Raw genomic sequence first — 26,561 nt, 5'->3', positions numbered from 1 at the left:
ACACAGACAGTATTTAAGGTACTTGCAATTCCCCCATATACCAGACTTGCGGGATTCTGCCACACTACCCCACATAACTCAATTAAAGATAACTTCATATGGGTGCATACAAGTTAGAAAGCTGCAGTCGTACTTTTGAAAAAGGAGATCACTTTACTGAGTAATTGTACACGTTCTCTTAATTACTTTTACTCCATGTTCATTCCATCACCTCCCACAAAAAATAGCATTTAAAGTCTTTTCTGCATGAAGAGTGACTATGAGCTGCAGTTAATTCAGTGCCTAAGACTTACCAATACATCAAACAGTGACAATAGAGTGGAAAGAAACAACAAACTTCCAATGACTCCAATAAAATAGCATGAACATCCTACCATGAGATAGAATCTTTTATCTTTTGACTTGAAATTGCAGGTCCTGTATATTTTATGCTCTAAGCACTAAAAAAAATAAAAAAAAATAAAAAAAAAAATTCAATGGGCAGATGCCAAAAGAAAGACAACCATTTTAAAAAATATGTAAACACTTAACAGTAAACTCTTTTTGCCAATACGTGGTTGTGGAAACTTTCTGGTTGTCAGCATTGATCTGCACATCTGAGTCCATGAAAATGAGCAGGCAAGGCCACAACTGCTGCAGTTCACACTGCAGAGGCTGTACCATTCTGTAACTTCTTAAAATAAAGCTCTATATATTTTATCAGTACAGCAATCTGAAGTTCAAGTGTCTTGAACGATTTCTGGCTTTATCATAGAATCACAGAATGGTTTGGGTTGGAAAGGATCTTAAAGATCATCTGTTTCCAACCCCCCTGCCGTGGGCAGGGACATCTTCCACTAGACCAGGTGGCTCGAAGCCCCATCCAACCTGGCCTTGAACACTGCCAGGGATGGGGCATCCTGGGCAACCTCTCTGGGCAACCTGTTCCAGTGTCTCACCACCTTCACAGTGAAGAATTTGTTCCTTATATCTAATCTAAATCTAACCCCCTTTCAGTTTAAAGCCATTACCCCTTGCCCTATCATTACATGCCCTTCTAAGAAGTCCCTCTCTGGCTTTCTTGTAAGCCCCCTTTAGGTACTGGAAGGCTGCTATAAGGTCTCGCCGGAGCCTTCTCTTCTCCATGCTGAACAACCCCAACTCTCTCAGCCTGTCTTCACAGGAGAGGTGCTCCAGCCCTCTGAACATCTTTGTGGCCCTCCTCTGGACTCACTCCAACAGGTCCATGTCCTTCTCATGCTGGGGGACCCAGAGCTGAATGCAGTACTCCAAGTGGGATCTCATGAGAGTGGATGCAACAGTCTAAATGTGGTTAATACAAATTTAAATTTTTGATTTTTAAAATTTTACTTTTTTATCTAAAACATGAAATGTATTTAAAAAGAAAAATTTCCTGTAAAGCTAGCATTTGTGGCCCAGTTACTGCAGAAGATAATGGGAGCCTTGTGGGAAATAAAGCTATTTGTGTAAGATTATGAGGGACCTTTTCCCAACAGTATACTTTTGAACATATCCAGCTCTATAGCCATATTTACTTGAAAAAGGTGGCTTTAACTATGTGACTACTACTCTCAGATGGTAGATTTAAGAATGAACTATACAAATCAATCAAAATCTGATTCCACATGAGTTTTAGATCATTTGTATATACAAGAAATAAAGAAATGAACTTTTCTAAATAGGCAATTTGTATAAGCAGTACTTCAGGCAGAGAAATGCAGGATTAGACAGAATCATTTGGAAGCTCACAGAAAGAGACTACAAAAAACCCTTCCATTCTGACTTCCTACCAGACTTATAATGAAAAAATATTTTGTGATATTGTGAAAATTGGTAGAACTGTAACCACTACATAATAAGAGCACTCTTGTCCCCAGAAAATCAATAGCTGTGTCTTCATTAGATCTAATCACTAAGGCTAAAATTCTAAATGCATTTTGGCAAAACAAGATTTTATTTAGATATGTATTTTATATACATAACCAGAAAAATAAAGGAGATTTATGACATTAATGCAAAGCTGCCAGCAAACACCAGAATATCATCTCCAAAGGAATTCTAAAAATACTTGCTCTGTGTGTATGGACTGTAGTTAACCCCTCTGTCCTGAATATGAACCTTAGTGCCATGCTGGAAATCATCCCACGCAGACCACAGTGTTAGCAAATCAACAAGAAACATTTCACACCAATATTTATTGGTATGTTGTCAGCCCTGCACATACAAAAGATCTTTTATTAGGATTCCAGGGTATTTGAAAAGTGCCAGCACTCTGGAGGATACTACTGGACACATGGTTTACTGTGCCTATAAATACAGTCCTCTGTTTTCTGAGGTTCTCTGTGCCTCAGTTTCTCTCTTTATAAAAATACTTTAGGGACAGTACCAACCTACCTTACAGAGATCTATCATGTGGTTAAATTCACTGATGCCTGTCAAGTTCTCCTAGAGACTTGGATAAAAATGAAACAGGCAAATGGCACTGGAATAAGTATTGGCAAATAAGGTGTTCTAAACTAAGGTAGAAAACACACTAGCTTCCCAAAAAGCATGCAGGGGAAAAAGGGGCTATCCTCTTCTTACATGCAAAACAGATACATTTTTTTCATACATTTGTAATTAAAGTTAAAATGAGACTCCACATAGCTGCAAATAAAATTTCTATCACCTTTTCCCCTTTTCCTCATTTTTACATCATCATTTACAATGCTTTTCTGGCCTATCATGAAGCCTTTCATCTGAGAATTAACTTTCTCAACTCCATTCCCTGTCTTCCAAACCTACACAAAATACAAAGTTACCTGCCTCATTCGCTGTTCTAACCACGTTTTTTTTCTTCTTAGGAGTCTTTCCATTGTGACAAGTTTAACCACTCCAGTTAATGCATACAGATGAAAATGAGATCAAGACAAAGGCATAAATTACCTGGTCAGTGTAGTATCATGCTCAGAAACCCATTCAGACCTGGGATCACACATTTTGTCCATCACTGTCCTATTGTAAATATATAATCCCTTTAGCATTGCATTTGAATACCATGGCATTTAACATACAGTGAAGTTTCAGGCTGCTTCATACCAGGCTTTTGTTAGATATAATCTGGATCTTGAAATAGTGGGAATTGTTAACTATTATAATATAGCAAGTTATTTATTTTTGAGGCATAGGACAGGAAATACTAAATCCTGCACCATTAAAAATTATTCTGTACATCCATAGCCTAAGTCCAAGAAGAACATATATACATACACTAGGAAAAATCTATTGTTTCAGCACATCCACAGGGTTGTGTGGGAAAGCAACTCAACCTGTTAAGAAACAGCTCACATCAGCACTTTCTGCAGTATGACCTAGCTACTTCATCTTATTGAGCTTCAGTGTGTTTTGCTGGCTGGCAGTAGTGAGCAAAGAGATACTGAGAGAGAAAAACAAAATGAAAGTTGGGGCGAGACATTAGCTTCAGAAAGCTGCAAAGGGAATCTCTTTAACACTATTTCTCCCAAACTTGCAGGCACCCACCAGTGAACTGCAAAAGCCTGCTCATTTTCCACACACACATGCAAGAAAAATTAAGTTGCATAAGATTTAGTGTCTTTTAAAAAAACACATGGGGATTCTCAGTCAGTCCAGATTCTAACTAATAAGAAAATTATTGCAAAACTTCACCATAGCTGATAGATTTATAGACAGATGACCTGGATACACTAACATGTGGTCTCTCCAAGTTTTTTTGGGACTCAGGCCCTTGGATAATGATAAGAAAGCCCTTGCTGGTTCTGTTGTTCTGTGGGTACTTTATAAACATGAGTTTTCAGTGCCTTTAATTCTTCCATTTTTACCAGTATCCCCGTAATAACTTAGAAAAAATGACAAACACACACTAAATACACATACCATCTCATTCATATGCAGGCAGAGAAGTGCAAGTGTAACAGTGGTCAAAGAGCTCTGCCTTAAAATACTCATTGGAGTAAGGGGTGAACGGCAGAAGTGGGAGCCCAGCTCTGGTTAGAGGCTGGTACACAATCGCCCAACCACACTGAGGTTGCAGCAGAGACAAGTGTTTTACCTACTGTCTTTCTTACATAGATAGTGGCTTTATCAGTATAGTATCTTAAACAATTCTGACTTATTTCCAGAATGTAATTGGAAATTAGGACAGTAGTTTTATCTCCATCTTGTAAAAGGTAAAGAAAGAAGTCACTTTTCAATGGTCCATGGCAGACTGGAAGTTAAAAAAAAGCAGAATTTGTATACCTAAATTTCAGTATCTAAATTAGCTCCCTAGGTGCCTTTGAAATCAGCAGGCTGCCTGTGAGGGCAAATGCAGGCTGTCCCCCTTACTGAATCTGTTAAGAAACGTGCCTATTGCTGGGTTATATGAATAGCTATCCACTGACTCCAGAATCCCACTCAATAATGCCCCCTTTTTTGTTCATCCAGTTCCTTCCCTCTTCCAAGAGTCAGTGCCTGAAGGAAACATGCCATTTGCAATTCCAGTAAGCCCATGCCATATATATATATGAGGCTGATCTACAGAAAACTCCTCCTTCTGCAGTCCCCCATGAAGCAACAACTTGTCTGACACAAATTCATGCTTTTAGAGCATGCCTAGAACACAAACCAGTTTGCAGTCAGCAATTTTAATCAAAAGAACAAGTTACATTTTCTATTGCAAATCTTAACATTGACACCTCTTCATTCTGATGCTCCAGTATAATGTAATTGTACCACAAATCTTTATGAAACACATTGTCTGTCTGCTTTAAAATTGGTTAGCATATAAAAAAAAAAGCCATGGAGAATAATCCTGAGCTGTGAGCAGAGGAAGTAGCATAACATGCAGGTTTTTTCCACATCTCACATCTAGGAAGCAGTAATGCTACAGCAGCCTCAAAGAGCTTGCAAGTTTCATTTTTCAAAATATACCTTCTTTTAAAAAAAATAACTCATACATTGCTAACAACCTACAGGCAGCTATCTCGAGCACAAAGTCTGAGAAATTAAGCTAAACGCTGTTATCCTACAGGTTATGTTTATGCTAGTAAAAGCTCAGAGAAAGTTCCTGGGCACTGGCCTGTAATCATCTCTACTGTTAGACTACTGTAATTGTTCCAGACTTGCTTTTGGCCATGTTAACTTGCAATCTTCCAAACAATTCCTGGGTGTGATTCAGGAGATGGCAGAGGACAGTGACCACTTCCAGTGGCGGTCTGGTTGCAGAGTACCTTCACGGGAGGGTAAGGGTTTGGTAGTATGGATGTCAGTTAGGTTCAACAACAAGGAATGGGCCTAGATACATTTAACTTCTTAGTACAGATGTAACTAGAGGAACTAAGGAACCCTCAATTTATTCCACCGCAGAGTAGGGCAAATAACACGTACTCCATGAGAGGAATAACTTTTGGCTCCAAATACTTGCACCTCTCTCCTCCTACTTCAAACCATTCAGGTCTCAGCAGAAACGCAGACATCACAAGCTGGTTTTGTATAGACTGATTCCAGCAATATGGCACATATAGCTGCTAACTGTGAAAGAGACCACTACGGTCGTCTAGTCTGATCTCCAGTAACACAAACCAAAGAATATGACTGATTCCTCAGTTGAGTCCAAGAGACTGTTCAGAACACATCTTTTAGAAAGCCAAGCAACCTTGACAGAAAGAGACAGACAAGCTACTGCATTCCTCAGTGCATTCACAGTTAAACAGTATGCAGTTCACTTCAAGTGCACACAGTTGGTGCATTTTCAGCACTGTTACCTGCTTTGTCTAATTAGTTTTTCCTAATTGTATAACCCAGCACTACCTGCATGTTAATAATGACTTAGGAAGAAGTTTGTCATAGCCGAGAGAGAGAGAAGGCATTTTGCTTTAAAATCTCCAAGTTGAAAATGCATTAATAGAAATTATAGCATGCCCATTATGCAAAAATATGCAGAATTATCTGTAAATGAGTAGTCAGCAAAGGGCAGGTAGACTGTGCTGATGTCTCTGGATGATATGTACATTTTGCTGTCTTAGCCATTTTCAGCAGTTTCGTTTGTCAAAAAAATAAATTATGCTTTCTGAAAAAAATCATAGGCAATCTAATGCTTGTTGCAGATTTGCAACTAAGACTTTGTTTGACATGCCTTTTCTTCAGACCAGGATACAGTAAGGTTTATTCCCTACACAATTCTCATCTGGAAAGCACTGATATTCTGTGAACACTGGAGATTTAAGACAATGAATGTTTACAAAAAGTGTATCTGTACTAGACTATGTTTATAAAGAGTGATTGTATGTAAATTAAGTGAGTCAACTAAAGACACTTATTCTCACTAGTCGGCATTAGATTATTCTTTCTGTGCTCAAGTCCTGTTATGGACAAACACTTTCAGATTACTTCCTTACAAGACTGAATCTCACTTTCAATGAATAGATAATCCTAACATCAACCCAGTCTTCTTCTAAAAACAAACAGGCAAACCACAAAATAAACAAACAGCTATCCATGGGGTCCAATCTAATTTAACATTGTAGGGAACGTCACTACTCTCAAAGCTATTCCTGCCAAATTCTCTTCCCTACTGATGGAAGTGCTTGGGTTCTTTCAATGCCAGCAGCATGAAATAATAGAACTACTCTAGCATGGAGCATGACATCAGATCTATCACTGCAAGCCAGGAAATCCATCAAATTGAGACTTTGTTCCCTCCAACAGTCATTTACTAGAGATCATTGAGCTGCTTATTTGATATTTATGCAAACTCTTCATGATATTGTGCTGGACCATGTATAAGAGACAATCTGTGCATAGACAACTTATCTCCTAAGAGGCTAAAAAAAGTCCTAAATACATAAAGGAACACTTTTATCTACTTTGGTCATAAGACCAACTTCAGTATACAGCTGCTTTTGAGAGCCCCACGAGTGATATTTTTGAAAGTCTGCACGAACCCAAGGGGCTACCATTCTTGTTACTGTCTAGACTGGCATATAGTGCTCCAGATCTTAGGATTCAGAATCAGTGGTCTGCTTGAGTTCCCAAGGACTCTGAGTCCAACACTAGGACACAAGCAGTTGTGTAGTCCTACAACTAGAGCAATTTGCACACCAGAAAATAATTTGGATGGTTCATTACAGGGAGCCCTGCTGTGCAGCAACAGTATGGGCACAAGTAGTACAGGCACATACAGAGTGTTTGAAACAGGTGGGTGCTACAAGCTAAGTTCAAGATTTTTCCATTGATCAAAAGTATGTAAACCAGTTTAGATATACTATTTTACAGAGGACAAGAAAAAACAAAGGCAAGTACTTTCCCTTTGTGTTCTCCTCAGTCCCCTTAAGGAAGGTTGTCTAGATATATCCAAACACAAGCACCTAACTGTGGTTTCTCAATTACAGTTTCCTCTCCAGCACAATTCACTGGCAGATTTCTAAATTGGAAGCCCAGTACAAACCCAATTGCCTTCCAAATTGGTCTGCTTGGCACGGCAATAAAAAAAATTTTGGATGTCACATTGTTAATCAACCTAGCCCTTACACAACTATTTCCACTGTGAGCTCCACTCTTATATAAATGTCACAAATGCCATAATTAGTATCAGCTCATGTCATAGGAGTGGATCAAAATCTGTGTTATTTGATCATTTGTTTTTGATCAGAACTCACTTTTGGGAAAGCAAAAAAGAAAGATAAAAGAAAGAAAATTCACTTTGATCAGAACTTATTTTGCATAATCTTGATTACAGGACTTCATTGGTATTTGCAAACTGTAGCAGTGGTATCTGACTTGCACCTTACCTTCCTAAGTAATTCATAAAATAAAATAAGCATAAAATTAAAATTCCCTTAACTCTTGAAATTTTACAAGTATTTGGGGTATAGATAATGTTTAACTAACACTTTCTCTCTTGGAGTTACGATGTTGATTTTATTATTCCTGTCATGTTCTGTCTGTTTAATTGGATAATAACTGCAGTCATATTATTGCCTTGTAAGTATGTACAAGCACCTAACAATGTTTATGCAAAGAAGTCCATATGCCTTACTGCTTAAATGGGAACATTATATTTTGAATGTGCAGCAAAGGGTGGTGAGTTGCTTCATGAGTGCTAATCACAGAGGAATGAGCAAAACAGAAGGTGAATTAATGAGAACTCCAATATCTGACCATTGAATCACTGCTGCTAATAACACAAGTGAGGACTAATGCTTTAGTAGCACAAGGTCTCCTCCTGACTTGCCCTACAGTCGCTACCCATGCTCCATCTTTTTCTTTCTCTCCTTGTGCTCGTTGGATTAAAATAATAGGGAACAGAGAGGAAGGACTTATTTGAGTATAGGCACCGATAGTTTGAGTTTTCCCCTCCACACACTGTGCCTATATATATTTCACAACACGACAGGTTTCCAGGTCATGTGCCAGGGAAGAAAAGGCAAGCACCTAATCTGGCAGAATTCACACAAAACAGAGAGATATAGTACAGTGACCTCAGACTTCAGTCCAGCTGTTTATTATAGGTCTGATTCAAATCTGAAATCAGTCAAAAGTCTCTAAAACTCCATTGATTTATGTAGCTTATCATTAACATAAAAAATAGATTATAAACATTTCTTTTATTGTCGTGTCCTAAACTCTGGAGACACCGGGTGCAACCCAGGACAGCACTTTATTTACCATCGTTTATAATGAAGTTAAGCACAATCTGACAGCAATATCACTGAAAGCTCTCATAGAAGAGTTATCAGATGCTCATGTTGTATAACTCAGTGTAAGCTTGATTTGCATCAATTTAATATTTGGTATGTAGAAGAACCCTTTCCAGAGGGTTCCAAATTTTCTCTCCCAGAGAAACTGGGAGAGCACTAGAATTTTAATTACCATATCCATATAAATACTCTTTTTCTCTTTTTTAGATATATATATATATTTTTTTTTTTTTTTAGGGAAAAGTTTGTCCTCCTACTGTACACCTAGGTAGATTTACAAGAAGAAAAGGTTCAGCTGACACCCTCTCAACTTATGTTTTCCCCCCAGTGAGCTCATTCTACTTCACAAAAGTCTGAATTCTACCAGAGAAAATTGAAAATGTAGATCAGTCTTCAAGCACTAATGTAAATGATTAGTTCTGACACTAGTAAAGGCATTTTTTTTTCCCTCCAGGTTGCCTGCTTTTCACATAGGCAAGCAAGATTAAAGACCTAAGACTACTCCTCATGTGTGGAGGCAATAACCTGCCTTCTCAGAGCAGTTTGATTATCTCAGAACATGTGCAAAGAAAAAAATACACAAGCAACTTCCTGAAGAGGGTTCTTTTGTAAGAGGGTTTTGTCTTTTAGTTGGAATATTAATCAGGGAAATTGTTGCAGCATCTTTTTTTTAAGGATAAAAGAAGGTATATCTTTAAATTCATACTAATCAAGTGACTTCAATGGCCAATGCAAAATGAAAATCAGAAAAAGTCCTCGTTTGTTGATTTAAATCCTGACTACCTACACTCAAGTCGTAACTCCTATAAATGCAAGTTCTTAAGTACCAACTAGTGAAAAAAAGTAAGAATTTCAGAATCTGGAACACTACATTTAAGGACAGTACTCTGTCTGTATTTCACAAACACAAAACCTCTGGATAACAAAACAACCTATAATAATAGTAATATACCAGGGAAGTTCAAAAAAATCTTCCAACAGATATTTTGCCATGATACCACAATGTCATTAGATGGGCATCTCTCTCACTTCACAAGGCAACATATGATCCCAAAGAAATTTCATGTCTCAGTTCTACAAGTACTTCACAGTTCCTTGGGATTAAGAGCATTCCCAGTACCATACTGGTCTCATGTTTACTATGGCACTACAGAAGTAATTTGATTTCAGATAATGGAAACTAAATCAGCAGTGGGAGACAAACTATTTCAATGACTGATATTACTTCTGACATTCCCTTAGAAGGTTCCACTTAAGTTAAGAAGCTGATCAGGTGGAGAGGAAAAAAAAAGAAAGAAAAAGTGTGAACTTACAATTTCTTTTCCATACGAACAATTAGAATCAGCAGTAATAGGTTACTTTGCTGCAAGGGAGTCTTGCATTTGTAAGATTATAACCACATCTCAGAATCCTAAATCTTCAGATGAGGAGCGAAAGGTTAGATAAATATGAATATTTTCATTACATTGTATTAACAAATTCAAAGGAGTGGTGCTTTACTAACTGCAGGAAGATGGTTTAGTCAATGCATCATTAAGAGATACTTGCTTGAAACCTTCCAGCATACACTAAAGAAATGTGCTTCTAATCTCTTTACCTGCCACATATTCCATTTATTTACAGCAATACCAAAGTGTCTAGTTCAAATCGAGCATATAAAAAGGAAATACATCCGCGCTATCAGGTGGTGTATGAAGTTGAGCTGTTCTAAGCAGTTATGCTTTTAGGAAAGGAACCACTGAGAAGTAAACAATTTACCATGCCACTTTGCATGGCTCTAGAGTTCAATGTCTGTACATAAGTCTTTTATGCAAAATGAGAAAAGTTACATTCTAAAAAAAATTTCAGGTCCTCATCTCTCACTTTATTTTCTTGCTTGCAATTGTCTCCCAGGAGAAATACTGCTGAGCAGATACGTAGCCAGATTCTTAAGATGGTTTGCATGGTATGCTTGGGAACCTTCCACAAAAACAGCCCAGTTTATTTTTAGCTTCCCTTAACTTTATTTATTGATTTAGGAGGGTATGAGGAATGGGCATAAGTGAAGAGAGTTTTGTAAAAACGGTATCTTTTATTAGATTAGCTGATACAGCTTGAAAAAGCAAGCATGCTTTTGGGCACAGGGTGCCTTCTTCAGTAAAATCTAACTCAATACAGGCAATTTCAGTTTAATCTTATTATATTGATGGCAATGCCATTATGAAATAACTGTAGAACTGAGTAAGAAGGGTATGTTGAAGGTTTCTTTCTTTATGTGAAATTTCAAACTTCCACATGAAGCCAAATGAAATATCTTGGTCAAGATTATGGAGGGAAAAGTAGAGGATTTCTTCTAACCCCTTCTTCCTCCCCCTCCCATGCTCATCACTGCTCAGAAGCCTGGCTCTTGCTGTTGCTGCTAATCTTAAGTCTTACAAAAGCAATAGTTATTCTAAAGTTTCCGTACAACAGTAAAGATACTATTGTCAGTAGTGTTCCACACTTCCTAGACACATAAAAGAAATGGTGAAATATCATCATTTTTGCAGTCTTGAACGTCTCCCAGTTCCTGTTAGAAAAAAGACTATGAAAACAGAATGTGGTAGATACCCAAGTAGGGATTGCTAATGTGACTGCCACAGACTGAAACATAAAGTGCAGTGAATAAAAGGCCATCACGTAGCATCACTATTTAAAGATCTGACAATAACAGAGAACTTGTGCTAATAATGAGGAGAAGGAGAGGGAGGCCAAACAAGGCTAGAGAGAAACTACCAAGGCCAGTAGGGAAACGGTCAGGAGAGAAATAAAGGCAGGCTGCCTGAATGCTAAGATGTGCAAGAAAGACTTATAAATTGATAAGAGTAGAGAAAATACCAGACAGCAATCCCATTAAGTGGGGACCAGCCTCCGTGGTGATTCCTGGCAATGCCACTGATAGCTTACAATTAGATTTTTCCACAGCAAAACATAACTGCACAGCTAAACAAAAATACACAAATTTTTTTTATAAGTAGCAGAAAAACAAGTCAGCAGTGTCAGTCAAAATTATCCTAATTTACAGCTAATTAAACGTGCAGGTCCTGAAGAACCAGGCATTTATTAGATGAACTACAGCAAATAAGTCAAGTGCAGCACTGATTATTACACCAGCACAATGTTCTTACTCATCTGCATCAAGAACAAGACTTAGCTTTCTTTTAATTCTTTCTGACTCTGTTGCTAGAAAACTCCTTCCTGGGAGCAGCATTTAGGCAGAGAAAGGCTAGAGGCTTTGCAACGTATCTCAGAAAGATCATCCTAAGCACACAAAGCTGCAGAAAAGAAAATGATGCAGTTGGAAGAAGAAATGGTCCAATGAGGCATCAAAGCTGACATCAGTAGGACTGCTTGGGAGGAATGTGGAGAGTGTCACTGTGTACAGAGGATGACACTGTTCTCTATTTTTCTTGCCATCCTGTCCAGGCTTCAGCTTCCATCAATTCATTAATAGAAAATATTTCTATTCGGTATTCTTTAAGCAGAAAATGAATAGGGAGAAAAGTTCTGGCTGGTTTTATTCCTATCTCTGGTATTAGTGAGCTGCAGAAACCGCAGGCAAGTCATTTATCACCTTGTAATAAGACACTGCCTAAAACACTGAGGGAGAAGGCAGTGTATTTCAAGTGCCTCTAGAGGCTACTAAGGAAAAAAGAACAACATTGCCTCTAGATTGAAATAGAGAGAGAGGTTCACTCACTCAGATAGGTCTGGTCATATCTAGGATTACTATAAAACGGTATCAGAAATGGATATGGCCACACTTCCCAGCTCTTCTCTGCCCTCATTGTCATACACGTAGTGGGATTAATGGTATAGGGATTAAAGTTTGCCTGTGAGCTGAAAGAAACAAAGGATATTTCTATCTCTCCTCTGCTTTTGTACTTTTACTTCTCTTTGCTTTGAATTATCCCGTCTGTAAAACAGGACCAAAATAGTTCTTTACTGTACCTGCAAGAGTTACTGTGGCTTTGCAGCTCAAGTACTGGAGAAGGTCATGTAAAGTGCTGTGTAACAAGGAAGACAGAAGTCATAGCTCTTTATTCACTGCCTTTCATCCTACAGTACTGTGCTTTGCTAACCTAGCTGGCATGATCTTCTTTAGTAAGCTGTTTCATTTGTGTTTTGACATACGGTTTTCAAACTACATCATTAAAAACACAGCTTGTCTTTGCCACGTACTATTGGCAGTAATTTTTATCATTTGAGCAACCATTTTATTTTATTATTGTGAATATTCTGAAAATTGCTGTGGATAAAAAAAATGCTTTAAGCTGAAATACAGAGAGAAGAGATGAAATCTTTGCAAAACACTTGCTCATTAGGATTCTTATCTTTCCATCAAGCACCTGGTTGGGGCAGCAGAAGCACAGAGGCACTGCGGTGCTGAACAGGGCATCATCTAACTCAGAAGTATTGCACTGCCTCCTGAAACCTATAGCTCAAGATGGGCCCCAGGCACTTGGGGTGAGTGCATGCCTAAAATTGGCATTCACAGTCATTAGTAGCTGGAGATGCTTAAGGAATCCAATGCTCAGAAAAGGCTGATTTGGCTTATTCCTGGGCTACAGAAACCACATCATTAGACCCCTTACCAAGAATCTGATACCTAACACTTTCCTCTTAAGAAACTGAGATGGCTTAAGTCCCTCCTCCCAAAACAGAGAAAATGGAGGAGCAGCAGTGCCCTCTCCAGAAGCATCCCATTGTACAATATGTCTGCAGAATCCGAAACAACATCTGTCATCTTCAAGGTGTCCCCAAACCAACAGATGTAGGACAATCTGCTATATTAATGGCATTTTCATTCCTTCCTGCTGAATTTGCTTCACTATGCATGGAATTGATGAAATATTCATAGCAACAGTCAGAAAAGGGATAAAAGCAAACTTGGACATAGCCCAGCAGCCAAAGTAGTCATTCTGGAAAGAAAAAACACCTGAATTTTAGGCTTTCTTTTGCTGATCATTTGAAAAATAAAGAATGAAATGTTTAGTAGATCAAGGGTCTGAAACTCAGGGTATTCCCCCTGAGTTTTACCCACCACTAGGCTTTCTCCATATTGATAAACATAGGCTTTCTCCAGCCCACTGAAAAACATTTATTCCACACAAACTAGAGTTGCTTTGATAAAAAAGTAGCAAGAATGGCTTCCAGGTACTCCAGGATATCCTACAGTTTGGCATGTGAGTACTCTGATGGGGTGAGGAAGCTTAAATAATTTTGGGAAACAGAAACAATGGGACACAGGATGATTATTCCAACCGCAGCATTACTGGGTGAAAGAGAAAGATGCTATGGTTGTGTGGACTTGACATGCTCTGAGAAGGCCTGCCAGATTAAACTGAGGAGGCAAAATAGACATGAGAATGCTTATTTCATATATCTTATAGATGCACTCTGAGACAGTTGAGTACTGTCAAGATGGAGATGTCCAGAAGCAAAACTTTAGGTAGTTGAGAAACTGCAACATAATTAATGTAAGGTCCTCCTTCCCCCACCACCACCACCACCCCCCCCCAAAAAAAAAAAAAAAAACCATACAAAGAGCTTTTATCTCATTTGGAAGCTCTTTGGACAAGACAGCATTTGATTAGGCAAATTAAATTTAGAACTTACGTGCCTAGAGTAGAAATTTTTTATCTAAAATCTGCCTACCTAAAGGAAATCATCACAACAAGAGAAAGGCAATGCACAGAAGAGAACGTGTATACCATATATAATTAATATTTAACGAATTTGAAAAATAACCTATCCGTTGACTCAATTTTGGAGACTATGTAAAGTGGTAAGGGATATGGACCATCTTCCTGTAAAGCCATGTAACAGGGGAGAAGATCTCAGAAGCACTCAGAGTCCTGCTGGGCTTATTCCTCACTTCTGCTCAAGGATGGGGGAGGTCTTTTTACCTTCAATTAACTATAAAAGAATTCTGGAGATTTCTAGCACAAAGAGCATGTATCACAAGACTTATGACACATACAATACATATGGGCAACTACAGAAACAATAAAAACATGGTAACATATATATCTTTGGAGTCTAGGCTGAAATAGTAACAGGTGGGCACTAATACCTGAGACTAACTGTGAAATACAGCTGTACCAGGGAGAAGGAAATAACCTCCCTCAGCACTGTGTGCTAAACATTGCATGCTCTGAACTTTACCACAGCATTAATTGCCCTCATTTGTCAGTGTTTAACATACAAAGTGCAGAATAAAATCACTTAGGCAATTCAGTGCAAGTAATTAGCTATTTTACATCCTTTCTATTGTAAAATAATCTGGTCTCTCATTTTATGACTTGGAAAAGCATTCATTATCAATTTTGTGATAATTAATATATATTAATAATTGCACAAGGTTCCAAAGATTTTCCATAGATGATGTCATGTCCACAGAACAGCTTATTATCAAGAGAAGAGATCTGAGATGCAAATCAGTGAGAATTTAATTATGTTAAAATAGACAGATGCTCTGCCATTCACCGGGCTGTCTATTGACAACATTCAATAAAACATAAATTGAATGCAAGTTGTTACACACAACTGTCACTTCCTCAGTCATAAAATCTGCATAAGTTGCCCCTTTCCTGTACACATGCACCTGGCTTAATAAACAAAATAACTACATACAATGAATTCCAGTTGACTTCAATCCCAGCAACTGTGTACCACAAAATGCACTTTCTTCCATACATTTCTTTCTTATTGTTATTGTGTTATTTTCCATCTTCACTAATTTGCTTTTTGGTCTCATTCTGTTCTTTTTTTAAACAGCTAGCCCCTCGAGACACACAATTATATCTAAAGCTCTCTTTTTATTTTGGAAAAAAGTTTCTAGGTTTTATGGTTGTTGAGAGAAACTTTAAAATGTAAAGACTTAAACAAGCCAGAAAGCAAGTAAAATAATCACCAATTTTATTTTTACTATCTGATTATTTTTAATGGATTGGCTCATATTTCCTAAAGGATTCAGAAATTCTTGACTTTCAGTGCCACATTAGGACAGCATTGAATCTAAACACGAAATTTTCTCTTCAGAGAGCAAATTTTCAAAAGGCATAGACCTGCAAGTACAAGCTCAAGAATTTGAAAGTATAAAACTCCTCAGGCTGAAAATACTTGTGTGTGCAAAGTGAACTGTACACATACTCCTAAAATGCTGAAGTATATATAAAAAAGACCTTCCTTTTTTCTTCTAAAAAAAAAAAAAAGTCATGTTTAAGTTGATTTGATTTGACTGCACTTGGAACTATGGATAACACACACCAAAAAAATATAACATATTTTCTTTTAAAAACAAAGGTGCAAATATCTTTAAATTTAGTGACTGAAGAGAGAGTTGCTAAAGCAACAAAATAATTTGATGATGAGAATATTCATTAAAACCTGACTGGTGCCACATAAATCTAAGTAACAGCGGGCTGAAAAAAATCTCTTCTGATCTTTTTCACTGTAAGATAGGCTTCTCCATGTCCACATCTCACTCAGGTGAAAATTGCCTCCACATAGGTGAATACAGCTACAGCATCCTATTTCATTCTTGCCATGACACCACAGGAAAGATTAAACAGGTTAATTCTTCCCTCCCCAGAATTGTCTGGGTTGTTTTTTTCCTCTGATCTCTCCTAACCCCCAATTCCAACACTGAAAAGCATCTTAACATAAGCAGCCCTTCTGTACTTAACTCAAATGTAGTCAGATGTGAATCACTCTTCTAGGGTTTTCTGCAGCTTCTCTCAGCTGTTCCAACAGCATTTGGCTTTGAAAGTTGTCTCAATATACATTAAGCTAGAGAAAAGTCTAGGGACTGATTATTATTAATGTGCTGTAGATGTTTTTTCCTATTCTTCCTGTTTAGTTTATCTTCATAACCTGAAAGACTGTGTAAAAGATTACCTACATAAACTAATTAGCTGTTACCAAATCTGCATTCCAAAGAGGGATCTGCTTCTTATTGAAAGCTGCAAGAACCAAGTGACTTCTCGTTTCTTTGAGCATGCTAATTTATACTGGGCTTTAATCTAGAAAGTTCTTTTAAGTTCTCATCTTTTTCTTGTGATAGGTATATAAAGTGAGGCACCTCTTGTTGAAGGTGACAGGAATGCCAATAAACACAAATTAACATGCCGTGGAAAGTTGTACCAGATTTACTGTAAGATAGAAAGCATGAATGTTCAGGTTTGTATTTAATATGCAGAACAACTTTGTCTCCATAGGTTCGCACACAGAGTTTCTATTAGTACAGGCTGAGCACAGATAAGTTGGTATGGCTTTTGGATATTTCTTTTTAAACATTATTCAGCCTGTAAAGTGTCTCCTTATAATCACCTACTGATTTTCAGCTTCAATCTATGCTTTACTGACCCTGCTTCTGAACCAAGATCCAGAGCTTCCAGCCTCTACCCTGCTTGAAGTCCTAACCAGCTGCAAACACATGCATGTGTACAGCAGACATCTCCTTTAGGACTGCCTTCTTTGTTCTTCTCTAGTATTTTGCTGAAATCAATAGCCAGTCTTAATGTGAACGGAAAACACAACATCTGAGTCAAGCTCTTCTACACCAATTTGAGGTCAATAGACAGCTTTAATTAGGATTGGAAATATGCACATTTTCTCTTTTGCGGTCAAACTATTCTCTCAGTTTCAGTGGATTAAGTCCACCAACCTAAGTCCTCACAGACCATCCTGTATGACCAAAGTTTGCAGTACATGCATTAAGAGAATTCATATAACAACCATTTAGCTAAAAATTAATGTAAATTGGACAGGTTGGTGTATTATTTATATTAATTTTTTTTAGCAGAATGGATATATTTCAGTATGTAGAATTCAGCTGGCTTAGGAGAATAAACTCGGCAACTGTGGAAAATAACGTATTCCTGCTATGCTTTCTCCAACATAATGATGTGTAGTCTCAGCAATTTCTTGTCCTCTTTGGGAAAAACTGCAAAGTCTCAGTGTATTGTAATCTACTGTGAATTCAGCATCTGTTTATGACATTCTCAACAGAAAAAAATGTTTCTTTTCATCATCTGCAGATGCAATTATAACAGGAAGGCCTGCAAAATGTTCAGACATGAGATGTTTAAGACTAGCAAAAAAACGAGAATGAAATGCTACTTTTGTCATAAAAGAGGCCCCATGGGTTCTTCTGTTCAGAACCCTTTAGCTTGAGCATAAACATCATGTAACTATAATATTTTGCACCTTCCATCCGAGCCTCTCAATTCACTTTGCAAACTGGATTAAGCATTCCAACAGAGAGAAGCATTCTGCAAAATGCAAAAGCAGAAGACCCCAGAAGTCACACATACTGAGCTTTGCATGTCTACCACTGTTTACACACAAATATGCTAGCACTGTACATACAAAACAGAAATTTAAACTTTTGAATGCTAACATGCACATTTTCAAAATAAGCATGAGAATATATTAAGATTTTGACCTGCTAATCACAATAAGATCTGAGAGTTTGAGGGAAAGTTTTAATGCACTGTTCAGGGAGGATTCAGAGCCATAATCCCCACAGATAAAGAAAAAAAAAAAAAGTCCCACACTGAAAGACTTTAGGTAAATTTGTCAAAAGTACCTATATAATTAAGGACACTACAGGCTTAGATAAATGAAATTGTCACAAGTTAGTTAACCCATGAGATGATAAATATTCACTCTCCTAGCCTGCACCAAATGCAAAACAACTTAAGTTGCTTTAGCCATTCTTAATCAATTTCACAGAATCACACAATTGTTGATGTTGGCAGGAACCTCTAGAGATCATCTAGACCTTCTCTGCTCAGAGAAGAGTTAAAGCAAATTGCCAAGGACCATGTCCATTGGGACTTCGAATATCTCCAAGGATGGAGAGTCCACAACCTCTCTATGGCAACCTGTTCCAATTGTTCAATCACCCTTTTAGTAAAAATGTTCTTATGTTTAAATGGAATTTCCTGTATTTCAGTTTGTGTCTACTGCCTCTTGTCCTTTCACTAACAACTGAGAAGAGTCTGGCTCAGTCTTCTTTACTTTCCTTATCAGGGATTTATATACATTGATGAAATCCCAGGCTAAATAATCCCAGCTCTCTCAGACCGCCCCTCATATTTAAGATGCTCCGGTCTCCGCATCAACTTCATTGCCCTTCACTGGACTCACTCCAGTGCGTGAATGTCTCTCTCATACTAGGGAGCCCAGGACTGGATGCAGCACTTCAGACATGGTGTCACCATGGCTGAGCAGAGGGAAAGAAACACCTTCCTCAATCTGCTGGATATGATTTTCCTAATGCAGCACAGGAGGGTGTTGGACTGCTTTACCACAAGGGCGCATTGCTGGCTCAGGTTCAATTTGGTGTCCACCAGGAACCTCCAGGTCCTTTTATGCCAAACTGCTTTCTAGCTGGTCGGCCCCTAGTCTGTACTGGTGCAGGGGGTATTCCTCCCCAGATGCAGGACTTGGAAGTTCCCTTTGTTGAATTCATGAGATTCATGTCAGACCATTTCTCCAGCCTCTTGAGGTCCCTCTGAATGGCAGCACAACCATTTGGTGAACCAGCCACTCCTTCCAATTTCGTGTCTGCAGTCTTGCTGGGTGCACTGCAGCCTGTCAACCAGGTCATTAATGAAGGTGTTTAACGGTATTGGTCCAATACTGACCACTGGGGTAGATGAGCAGACATGTAATATTTTCCTACTGCTGAAGTAATTTATTTCTGTCTGAGCCTTAGTCCCCCTTCATTAAGTGCCTAAAGATGACACTTTGCAGGATTTACAGAATCACCAAACAGACAGGCTAGGTCCCCAACTTCCTTTAGGATCAGCAACCTAATCTTTGTAGATACTTTGAAAAATACCTCTGGGCCCTTATCTGCATCTTTTGGCAACCAAAATCTTGGCAAAAATCTAACAGGAATCATGTTTTAAATTAAACTCCAGCTCCTAAAAAAGTCATCACATTTGCAATTTTTATTCTTACTTTGTAAATGGGCAATTAGTCATCACTGTCCTCTTAGAGGTGACAAATTGAAACAAGAAGAATCTGGGCAAAGTTTCACAAAAAATTTGAAGCTGAGCCAGGAGCTGAACCTAATCACGCTGATTTAAGCATCATTCCTTTCAGAATTAAGTTGTGGTAGAATGGCTGAAGATATCTGAAAGTTATGCAGAAGGAGCATATATATCCATCCTCACCACAAATAAAGGACAAGATGGTTTTGATTGAAATAACATTTGGAATTTATCTTAGGACTCCTCCTTGCTGTTAATTTTTTCCAACTCTGCCCTTCTGCCTCATGTTTCTGATACCAACATTTATGTCTGGTTCACAAGTCTACTACAAGCCAGAGTAGGAGGCTGACAGAAGGAGCAATCAGAAGAAGGTGGGCAGCAAAGCAGGAGACCTTTGCTTTGGTTTTCACTTGCTTGGTACTTAGCTGATACAGTTCCAGCTAGAAAGTTCAGACCAAACAAGACACCTGAAACAGTACAGAGGGCAAGTAACTGAAGGACAGAGTTTAAAGAAGTAAACTGCTTGAAATTCTTGTGTGCAAGACAGGCAACTGTTGCACACCTCCAGCTTACGCAATCTAAGTTTTTCTATCACTAATTAAAACTACCCAAAATTCTACTGTCAGTTTTCAGTGGGATGCTTCTGCAAAGATGAATAAGTGTGAAGTTACAGGAAGCAGTGTGGTTTCTGATCAGCTGGCAGTTAGTTACTCTCAAAGACAGACGATTTACTGGAGAAGACCTCATCTCATTTCTTGCCACTCAGCAGTGGTCAAATCTAGATAACAAACTGTATGAAGGGATTAAATTTTACCGTAAGGGCAGCAAAAGCTAGGGTTTAAGTAACCATTTATTGCAAAGGAATAAATGAGTTAGGGCAAAAATCTGATCCAGAATGTCCGAATGACTATAGAGCCATCCAGACAGCAGTAGTAAAATACAAAACAGAGATGAAAATACCACGATTACTTCTTTTTCTTTTTTTTCCTGTCTGCTGCATATTGTTGCTTTAGCCAGTAAATCTTAGCACACACCAATGGTTTTCCACCTGCGGCCCACAGACAGGGAAAATTCACAGTTAAGGAAAATTCATGGGTAATATCTAGGGAGACCAAGAAATGCAATTAACAAAAGCAATGTCACAGTTCCTAGGCCTAAATTCCCTCTGCAAAGATTCGTACCTCCACTGAAAACATACAAGGGTCTACAAGTGAAAAAGATTCAAAAATAGCACCCATGCTTTCCACCCAGGAAAAAGAACAATTAGATTAGAAAGCAAGCTTATGAACTGGAGAAAAATATTCAAACTCCTGGTCTGCCATGCACTTAAGTGATCCTTAGCAAATCAGTCACACTGTTCCTCAGTCTCTACCTACAAAACAGGGCACACACATCCTTATCTCCTCAGATCCTTGTAAGAATAGCATTAACGATGTGCACTTCAAATGGATTACTGTCTATAGGTGTCACTAGTTAGAGGAACAGCTGCCGATTGAATTATTTCAGAAACATTCATAAAAGAAGCTACCTGCAATTATTGGTGAATTAACTGGCTTTACCACACTGTGGAAGGAATATTAGAAACAGCATCCAATCAACCGTGTAGTTATTTATGAGACAGTCATGAATAAATGAAAGATTTTTGTGAAAAAATACGAAAAACAAAAGCCAAAAGTATCCCTCAACTGTCATATATGAGATTAATCACAGCATAAGAATCAGTCACTGTGCATTCCACTGTTCAAACTATTGTATTAAACCAAAGAGCCTACAGGAAGCAATAGAAAAATCAATCAGTAACTTAAAATGATTTGGGATATGCTCAGTCACAGTATAAAAGAGATTTCTTTCTGCACTTGCAAGGAAGAAAGTACTTATATAGGAATTTGTTGTTTCACTGTTTCTAGATACTAAAGAATGACATTAAAATGCCTCCCGTAACTATTTATAAGTTCAAAGACAGTCAAAGCTTCCAGTATTTTAAACAGTACTCCACAGCCATTTCTGCGATACTATATATTTCCTCCTCCAGCAGAAATGCCAATGCACAAAAAGTGTCAAAAGATCTATCCCACTTTGTGAATTTACCTGTCAGTATGGAAATACAGGCTCAAAAGGTGTCCAAATTGCAAGATGTTGCCAGTAGAGTTATTCCAGCTAGTAACAACCAAGGATTTTGTTCCCTGATGTCCAAGATGAAACATATATCTACCCAGTGCACAATAATAAAAAATAACACTAAAAGAATAATAAATCAAGCCTGAAGAAGGTACAAATGTTTTGCAATGCACTATAAATAATGCTGAGTATTCCGAGGGCTTTGGTCAATACAGATGCTTCAAAAATGCAGCTACAGTCATTGAGTCATTCCAAGCTGCTAAAGACTTAAATATGTGTCTTAATCTCTTTGTGCAAGATTTGCTTGCCTCTTGGCTATACTGTGAAGTCAGAAATTCATATCTGAACAGGCCGCTCCAGATTCCAGAGAAAATGTTACATAGTGCAGCCTAGACCATTAAAAAATGCAAGTTGCACGATTCACAGTGCACAGGTAGGATGACTTCCAATACCAGCAACCATATGCTGAAACAGGCAGGGTTAATGCTGTCTTTGTCAGAGTCAAGACAGATCTGGTAAGAGTATGCAAAGATAAATATTTGTGAAGCATTCAGATACTGCAATGATAACCACAAATAATGGAAGGGTGATGACAAAAATAACCTCACTCCTAAAACATCTTTAGAAGCAACAAAAATCTCACTAGGGATTATCTTGATTTACTTAAAAATGTGAGTGATATTACATAAACACACAAACAAAATTAAAAACTTCATTCAAATCTGTAAAATAAAGTACTGCAATGTATCATATTTAGTCAGCACCTTTTAGATAAAGCCTTCTGTAACAATCTTATTTGCTCATTTGCATGGTGGCTACATTTCTGAAGTGGAATCACGTGGGCCTTCTGTAGTGAAGGTTTCCTGAAGTTTGTCTTTGAAAACAGTATGCCCTATCACTGACAAATTTCTCAGAAAATGGTCTCTGCATCTTGAGCAACACTATTAGTTTCAAGCTCTATTTCAAACCACATAATATATGCTGTCTTTGGTAAGATGACAAGTCTTGGAATAACATGATTTTCTTACTAGAAAAACAGGAAGAATGTAAAATGTCTATAAAAGCTGAAGGTAATAAAGAACTTCAAATGAAGCATCTGCAAACTCCCAAGGCTATTACAGACAATTTTGTGATTTTGATGGGGATGGTGCAACATTTTATCATTTAGGTTAGATAGCTCTCATTTTGCCTGCAAAAGCGTGACTGCTTTTAACATTACATACGCAAATGAAAACACACACCTAAAAGCTGCATAGTTGGTCAATCAACACTCATATTGAAACCAACAAAAACATTTGCCCATACATTTTCTCAAAATTCTTGAAATTTTAATGCATCTGGGACTCAAAAACTTCTCTGACTAAAAGATTTCAAAGGAATAAGATTGAAAAGGTTGCTAATAAATTGCTACAAATTGCCTGAATGCTATCCACTTAGTAACACTTGTATTGTAATGCAATTCATAACCCAAATTGCATTTCAGAGTCTGCTACATTTCAGTAATGAATATAGCAATTCCTTCACAATAGGTTTATAAGAGTAAAGTTCAGCAACTTTGCTAGGGAAAAACGTATAAAGAATTCAATTTAAACAACATTTATTAGTTGCTTATAAGTTTCTTGAAAAAGTGTCTATATTCGATTTCCAATCAAGTGTTTTTAGAAGAATTCTGCACAGCCTGGTTACGGGCACAATAATAATCCTGAAAGTCTTCAAGGAAATAGCTGATCATATGCCCCAAATATACAACTCTGCCAAAATTTCAGTCTACTACATTTTGGACAATGGCAATACTCAAGAATGTTATAAGCAGGTGAAAAAAAGACCCCTAGAAATGGAAAAACACATGGTCTTTTTTTAATTAAAAGAGTCCATATGTTCATATGCAAACAGTTGTACCTAGTCTAGGACCTACTTACCTTTTAAATACAACTATCCTCAGCACCAATTAGGAAAGAAGAAATTTGAAAGCTCAGTAGAAATTTGCACCAAGCAAATTAGTAAGCAATTTTTTTCAAAAAGTTACTAAGTAGATAAATTGAAGGAGACATTAATAGTATACAAAACCAAGGAGAATTAGCTTCTGGTAGTAAATTATAGATTTTCTCAAGTACATGCTAACACATGTCTTCCTCTCAACCTTTGGCAAGATCATCAACCATACCTTATCCTGTTAAGTATCTTTTCCCTATTGCCTGTATTTTGTCCCAAGACAAAATATGGTAACATCCATACCCAAAGTGTCTGGGCATAGATAACACCAGAACAATGGCAATATCTCCAACATGATATGTGAGTTATATCCATGGAGTTAAATTTATTTGCTTGGCAAACTCTTTCCTCCTTCATGTATTATCACCTTTAGCTTACAAAATTTGGTGATGATTAACAGAGCACTGCAGAGGCTAATGCTTAATGGATTTAATAGAAGGGCTTGAAGAAATGTCCACAATGCCTGAGGCTTAAGTCCTGACACAGAAACACGTACGCATACACATGCTTAAGTTTCAGCACATTGAATATTTCACAGGGTATTTTCTCCTTGTAACAATGCCTCTAGCAAGGTTCAGCTCAAGAAACCCAGAATAGAATGTGTAAAGATCCCTTACTCAGCCAGTCTTCCTCTATCAGCTTTTAAAAAATGTTTTTAGCTCTGATCATATTTCTCAAGTCTTTGCTAGAGCTACATACATTCAACCAAGAAACAGAGAGCACCAATACCACATCCTGAAAGTAACAAATCACACAAAAGCTGAGTACTGAAAACACATCTGTAATCCTTCAGTAGACTGAAATATGTTTACATGAGATTCCATTCAATAATTCTGAATAAAAAGCCTGCACTGAGAATGAAGGACTGTTCACATGTGATTTCTCAACAAGAAGAAAGGACTGAATACTCAACTCATCTCTAGTGCCATTTATAAAGCAGTATATGATTCATTATTTACATCAAGTACTCACTGGAGAAAAAAGGTTTGCACTCCAAGTTGTTAACCTTTTAGGCATGCTTGCTTTCTTTTGAAGATTTACTTTAGCTCAATGGTTATGTGGGTGACACTACTAAGTAAAAAGATTATCCAAAATCTGCAGCCTAACACTGAAAATTGGTTAGGTTTAGATCATACTTAATCATGGATTTCAAGCAAGGATGCAAATAGGGGCCAGCGCCTATATCGCAGTTAATATGATTGGAAAGAGAGAAGTTCAGGATGAAGGGACAGAGACTGTCTGCTTCAGGTAAACAGGAACTGATTAGTTTCATATAATAGCAAGAAAATTCAGCGAGCGTGGATCTCTCAAAGTATTCATGTGATGACTTAAACTGGATGATGTGCACCAACATGAAGAATTAACAGTCTAAGTCAACTACAACACAGGAAGAGATGAAAATGAAGAAATGGAAGCATAAGGCAATTTTTCTTGTTAGAATTTTACACGTGAAAAATCAAGTTGATGTAGACATCAGTACTCAAAGGGCTTCCTGAAAACAGTGAGTCTGGAGACATTTTTGTTCTCATACAAGTAATAGAAATTAATATCTTAGTTCAATGATTCTGTAAGGTACCAAGAATTTTCTAGAAGTGTGAAAATGAAGATGATTGTTATCTCCTAGGAGACAATAATCTTCGGTAGGATTATCCTCCTGAACATATTTAGCAACTCTGTAGGGTTCAGTTGTTTTACAGGAAGAATTCAGTTTACCTGCGCTTTTAAATGTTTCTGAAGGGTAAATAACAACTGAAGCTTTCATACAGCTTTTGAAAAACCAGTAAAGTGAAATTATTGGAGAGGGAACGACACAATTTACAATTATTTCTTTTTTATAGCCTCCTGACATAACATAGTAGCAATATGTATGCCTTCTTATTTCCACAGCCAGATTTCATGCTTTAGTCTTTAGAGCCATACTGTCATCAACTCCATCACAAATCATGTAAGAATTTCTTTTTTTCAAAACAAAGTTAGACATTTAAAATTCCCAACAGAAATCTAAAGGCCAGGCATTTACATTTTCACCAGTTAGTACCTTTCCAGCAAAAAAGTCCCGTGTGTCTATTCAGCACATTCCTCATGATTTTAACTTTTTTTTTTTTTTTTACTTTTTAGAGAACAGAGGGTGATATACACTCTTTTAATGGGAATATTGATGGAAACCAGTTATTAAACAGAGTCATTTTCCCCTAATACTGAAACAAACTGTTTATAATTTTTATTGCCTTGTATAATAAACACAGAATGTAACATTTCCTTCCACTGGAAATGCCCTAATGAGCCACTGTCTTCTCTGCACAAGAGCACTGCTCATATGTATCGATCTCGAAATGTCAGAGACTTTTGTTTCTTTGACCCAGGCTAATCTCAGGTCATCAGCCTTGACTCTGGAGAACATCCTTACAAAAATTAATCAAAGTGACAGACTTGGAAAGAGGAGGAGAAGAAACAGCAAATTTACCGTTACCAATTAGAAAGAGCATTCTCTGAGGCCACTGCCTGTTACTGGGGGACCCTCTTCCTTCTCTGGACCACAAGGCCCCTGACCAGAGCAGGTGGGTGAGCAAGAAGAGGGGCAAGCGTAACAGTCTGCCAGGACTTGCACCTCCCTGTGCTGAATGGACTTATTTTTTGGATACGAGTTCAAAAAGAGGGACGGGTTTTCATACTCTTCCCTTTCAGATACCTAATTACTCACTCTATCAGTTTGAGTGTTTTCATACTC

Source organism: Buteo buteo, chromosome 7 (genome assembly GCF_964188355.1).
Source record: "Buteo buteo chromosome 7, bButBut1.hap1.1, whole genome shotgun sequence".
Taxonomy (NCBI): Eukaryota; Metazoa; Chordata; class Aves; order Accipitriformes; family Accipitridae; genus Buteo; species Buteo buteo.
Note: the sequence above shows the minus strand (reverse complement) of the source record.